At 38.0% G+C, this 6,173-nt stretch overlaps 1 pseudogene; it reads right to left on the reverse strand.

Annotated features, from left to right (window-relative positions):
- Positions 1-2,899: 2,899 nt before the first annotated feature.
- On the reverse strand, positions 2,900-5,756 carry LOC127453402 (G-protein coupled receptor family C group 6 member A-like; annotated as a pseudogene).
- Between the last annotated feature and the right edge of the window lie 417 nt (positions 5,757-6,173).

A 6,173-nucleotide genomic window follows, 5' to 3' on the forward strand; every position in this document is an offset into this window, starting at 1 on the left:
AAGTCTTTGGTTCTTTTAATTGTGATGATTTTGGCTCACATTTAACAAAAACCCACCAATTCACTATCTCAAAAAATTAGAATATGGTGACATGCCAATCAGCTAATCAACTCAAAACACCTGCAAAGGTTTCCTGAGCCTTCAAAATGGTCTCTCAGTTTGGTTCACTAGGCTACACAATCATGGGGAAGACTGCTGATCTGACAGTTGTCCAGAAGACAATCACTGACACCCTTCACAAGGAGGGTAAGCCATAAACATTCATTGCCAAAGAAGCTGGCTGTTCACAGAGTGCTGTATCCAAGCATGTTAACAGAAAGTTGAGTGGAAGGAAAAAGTGTGGAAGAAAAAGATGCACAACCAACCGAGAGAACCGCAGCCTTATGAGGATTGTCAAGCAAAATCGATTCAAGAATTTGGGTGAACTTCACAAGGAATGGACTGAGGCTGGGGTCAAGGCATCAAGAGCCACCACTCACAGACGTGTCAAGGAATTTGGCTACAGTTGTCGTATTCCTCTTGTCAAGCCACTCCTGAACCACAGACAACGTCAGAGGTGTCTTACCTGGGCTAAGGAGAAGAAGAACTGGACTGTTGCCCAGTGTTCCAAAGTCCTCTTTTCAGATGAGAGCAAGTTTTGTATTTCATTTGGAAACCAAGGTCCTAGAGTCTGGAGGAAGGGTGGAGAAGCTCATAGCCCAAGTTGCTTGAAGTCCAGTGTTAAGTTTCCACAGTCTGTGATGATTTGGGGTGCAATGTCATCTGCTGGTGTTGGTCCATTGTGTTTTTTGAAAACCAAAGTCACTGCACCCGTTTACCAAGAAATTTTGGAGCACTTCAGGCTTCCTTCTGCTGACCAGCTTTTTAAAGATGCTGATTTCATTTTCCAGCAGGATTTGGCACCTGCCCACACTGCCAAAAGCACCAAAAGTTGGTTAAATGACCATTGTGTTGGTGTGCTTGACTGGCCAGCAAACTCACCAGACCTGAACCCCATAGAGAATCTATGGGGTATTGTCAAGAGGAAAATGAGAAACAAGAGACCAAAAAATGCAGATGTGCTGAAGGCCACTGTCAAAGAAACCTGGGCTTCCATACCACCTCAGCAGTGCCACAAACTGATCACCTCCATGCCACGCCGAATTGAGGCAGTAATTAAAGCAAAAGGAGCCCCTACCAAGTATTGAGTACATATACAGTAAATGAACATACTTTCCAGAAGGCCAACAGTTCACTAAAAATGTTTTTTTTATTGGTTTTATGATGTATTCTAATTTTATGAGATAGTGAATTGGTGGGTTTTTGTTAAATGTGAGCCAAAATCATCACAATTAAAAGAACCAAAGACTTAAACTACTTCAGTCTGTGTGCATTGAATTTATTTAATACACGAGTTTCACAATTTGAGTTGAATTACTGAAATAAATGAACTTTTCCACGACATTCTAATTTATTGAGATGCACCTGTATGTCACACAAAGCAGGGAAGAGCAAACAGAAAAGAGAAAGAGAGAGATGGTGATACTTCCTTCTGGACAGGTGCCTGGGAGAATATGAATATCCACATGCTTGAATGTTATCTGTCAATTCATACGAAATATGCAATCTTTCTGAAAATACATTTTAATAAAGTAAACATCACATGCTATTTTCTGGAGCAGTTTTTTTAATTTATTTTTTTAACCAGACTTATGATTAGGGTTAGGCAAAATGAAATATTTATTTTAATACACAGAATATAAAATATACAAAAGGGCAGTTCTTTTATTTTTTATTTTTTTTATTTCCACAATTAAATGAAAATATACAGAGTTCATCATTTAGATGAACTGATGAATAGTTAACCCAATAAAATTGTGTCATCATTTACTCACCCTCATGTTATTCTGAACCCATATAACCTTCTTTCCTCCATGGAAAATAAAAGGAAGATGGAAGGCAGAATGTTAGCCTCTGCCACCACTGACTTTCATTGTTTGGAAAAATGATGCAATAAAAGTGAATGTGACTGAGACTGTGTCTCTGCCTAACATCTACTTTTATGTTCCACAGAAGTCAGTAAGTCACATGGATTTAGAACAACATGAGGGTGAATAAATGATGACAAAATGTTCATTTTTGGATAAACTATATCCTTTTAAAGGAACAGTTCACCCAAAAATTACAATTCTCTAATTATTTACTCACCCTCATTCCATCCCAGATGTGCGTGACTTTCTCTCTTTTGCAGAACACAAACAAATATTTTTAGAAAAATATCTCGGGTCTGTAGGTCCATGCAATGTAAGTGAATGGTGGTCAGAACTTTGAAGGTCAAAAAAGCACATAAAGGCAGCATTAAAAGTAATCCATACAACTCCAGTGGTTAAATTAATGTCTTCAGAAGCGATATAAGTGTGGCTGAGAGATAAATATTTAAGTCCTTTTTTACTATCTGCACTTTCACCAGCCCTCCCCTTTTTTTTTTTTTTTTTTTTTTGCCGATTCGCATTTTCACACTTTGTGCATATAGCCATCTACTGGTCAGGGAGAAGAATGAAAAAGGAGGGATAAACCAAAGAAAAAGAATAAATAAATCATATTCGTTCAACAGCCCAGTAGATGGCGATATGTGAATGTGCATAGGAGGGCTGTGTGAAAGTAGATTTATAATAAAAAAGGACTTAAATATTGATCTGTTTCTCAGCCACACCTATCATTTCACTTCGGAAGACATGGATTTAATCACTGGAGTCGTATGGATTACTTTTATGCTGCTTTTATGTGCTTTTTGGAGCATCAAGTTTCTGGCCACCATTTACTTGCATTGTATGGACCCGAAGAGCTGAGATATTCTATTCCTTTAAGTTAGCTCTCTCTTATGGATTTAAAGAGATCATGGTATTCAAATGTGATAATTCTATTCATGTCTGAATGTTACGTCAAAACAATGGCCTTGACTGCTATTCTGTGGCGAAACCTTAAGTGCCTCCTCAGTCATCAAAAGTGATGGAGTGTATATGGTGTAGATGGAATTCTCTGTCTTACCGCCAGACTCAGTTCCATTCAATCTCCTGATGTTCTTGGCACTCATTCTGGCATATTTGTAGACATTCTTCAGAAATGCATCTTTAGTATTATGCTCCTGCTTGAAAATAATTATGTAACATTTTGGCAAGAAGTGGCAACTCAAGATTCCAAAGTTAGAGTTGAGAATGACAACTATCTCCATGATTGGTACGTATTTGCCGCTGGTGGTAAGATGCACAGGGATGAAGATGACCCAGGCCATGAGACGGATGAGCATGCCAAATGTGATGAACTTGGCCTCGTTGTACTTCTGTAGAAGCTTTCTGACTATGTATGCAAAAGTGAAACACACAAGTGCCATCAAAGCCATGTATCCCAGCATTACCCAGAATGCCACATCTGAGCCCTCTTTGCATTCCATCAAAATGACTTGTGGGAGAAAAACCTTGTCTTTTTTAGGAGTGCGCAAGAACAGCCAAAGGGTGCAAATGATAATCTGCACTGCCATGCAGATGAAGACAATCATATACGGCTTGTAGAGCTTGCACAGCAGCTCCTTTAGGTTCATCTGGAATGCCAAAAGGATCTTTAAAGACTTGACCAGGATGCATGAGATGCACAGCATGAAGCTCAGGCCGAAGATGACTTGCCTCAGCTGACATGTCATATTGGTTGGCTCAACCACAAAGAACACGACACTGGAAAAACTGCCCAGCAGCAAGAACAGGATCCATCGACAAAGAGGTCCACCTGCAGCCTTTACCACTGGAGAGTCCTTTTGCCAAATGAATAGTGCTGACACCAAGTAGAGGAAGAGGGCGCTGATGGCAGCCAGGGTCAAGAGGACTATAGAAAACCCACTGTTTCACTCAAAGTACTCAAGAGGAAGAATTACAAATTACAAATAACTTCTTTAAAATTGTATGAAAATGATTACCTTGCTGATTACTTAATCTAAAAAAGTAATCACATTACAAATTACTTTACTTTTAAGTTACTTTCTACAACACTTTTCACACGAAGTGTATCATTATTGACATTCTTTCCACTTAATGAATTAAAAATAATGCCTACATTTCCTCTTTTGTCATACACTCAGTACCATGCATTTCTCCAATACAATGGCTCATAAGAGGATGCAAGCCATTCAACTGTCCCAGAAATGCAAAACAGACATGCGTAAATTATGTTTAAATGTATTCTAAATAATATTATTTTAGAAATATGTGAAACCCAAGTAATGTACTTAAAAGTACTTAACTAAAAGCCAGTAACTTCAATCTGATTACAAGGATTTATCAGATTACACCCAAAACTGGTCACTTTCAACTGCCTTTGTTTTGAAATCAGCGTCCTTTAAAATTCCTCCTTTTGTGTTCTGCAGAAGAAAGGAAGTCAAATGGGTTTGGAACAACATGAGGGTAAATGATGACAGATTTTCATTTTTGTGTGAATTATTCCATATGGAATTAAGATCATAACATGATTCTCTTGGGTGGAGAGATGTGTGTAGGCAGCAAGACACTTGCCAGTGAGGTTGGAGTAGTGGTTTCAGGGCAGCTGATGCACTCATAGCAGCATGTGTGCTAACCCTCTGCTGTCTTTTTAAACTCCCCTGGCTGACAGCTGTTGGTGCACTTTGATACCACATTCTGAGAAGAAGGTGAATAAAAGACTGATTAATAAAGGGATAGTCATACAGTATAGAAAATTCTTTATACAAACTTTTTACTTAGTAGAAGATCCTAAAGACATTATTCTATTCAATCACTTCATAGTATGACTATTGAAGAGCATACATTACCTCAATAACACTTTGATTCTTGCTGGAATTGAAACTGAATGTGAAATTGTTGTTGGATGGATCATATTCAGCTATTTTGTCAGTCCATACATCAGATCCATTTTTTATTTTTTATTTTTTTTTTGCCATAAGGAGACATCATAGTCCAAATTAATGTCACCACTATCATCAAATTTGTGCTTTACCTCCTCTATTTCAAAAGTGACATTCCTCAACTGTTCAAGGAGCTGAAATACAAACATTTAATGACTTTTAATCTACTAGCTGTTAACCCAAAAAATCTGCAGATGTGAATTTGGCAGCAGATGACTGATAGTGTGGTGCTGTACCACCCAGGGCTGGAGAGCTGTAGGGCTTTTGCAGTTTTGTTTTACACATAGCTCAGCCACAGCTTCAGCAATAGCACTGACTGCCATCTGAATGCTGAAGACCATGTCCGAAGTCATGTTTTATTTATCAGTTCTTCTACGGCTTTTCCAGTATTTCCTATATCAGGCTGCTGTAAAAAATTCCTTCAGGAATGAGTTTTTCTTCTCAGCTTCACTGGCAAACTAGATCATTGAGGTATTGATGGAATGACGAAACATTCCCACTTTTGAAGGTGAAGCCCAGTATATTACCAATATATTAAAATGGATTATTTTGATGCACCCTAAATATGCATTTTGGACCGTCAAAAAATGGAGTACATTCACTTGCATTGTTTAGAGGAGGAGGCCTGAAATGAAATCCTAAAAGTCTTAAATTCTGTTTTGATGAAGAAAGAAACTCAGATACATCTTGGATGGCCTGAGGGTGAGTAAATTATCAGCAAATTTTCATTTTTGGATGAACTCTTCCTTTAATGAAAACTAAAAGAGCTTACCTGTGGAATTAGCAGGAGGTTGAGCTCTCTAGCAAGTGCAATAGAGATCTCAGAGGAAGACGTCCCAATTACAGCCATTGTGGGCTGGATACTTTGAGAAGATTTTGTTGCTGAAACACATTCAGAGAACGGCTGTGTGAAATCCTGGACAGCCCAAAGTGTAGTCGTGACATCAGAACATGGATCAATCGTGGATGCGGTACCCAAGCGTAATGCCCAAACTGTTTAACGAGGGATCTATTTGCCATTTCCACAGCATGAATCATTGCAAGAGCCTGACTTAGATCTCTTGTGTAAAACAGAGGAACAAAATCGGTAACACTTGACAATAAAGTACTATTTGTTACCATGAACTACTAATGGATTATAGTAATTATTTACAGCATTTATTAATCTTGGTAAATGTAAATTTATAAATACACTTAATTTTTAATTCATGTTGTTAATACATTAGTTCACACTGCAAAAGATAATAATAATAATAATAATAATAAA

This window comes from Myxocyprinus asiaticus, chromosome 15, assembly GCF_019703515.2.
Source record: "Myxocyprinus asiaticus isolate MX2 ecotype Aquarium Trade chromosome 15, UBuf_Myxa_2, whole genome shotgun sequence".
NCBI classification, from domain to species: Eukaryota; Metazoa; Chordata; class Actinopteri; order Cypriniformes; family Catostomidae; genus Myxocyprinus; species Myxocyprinus asiaticus.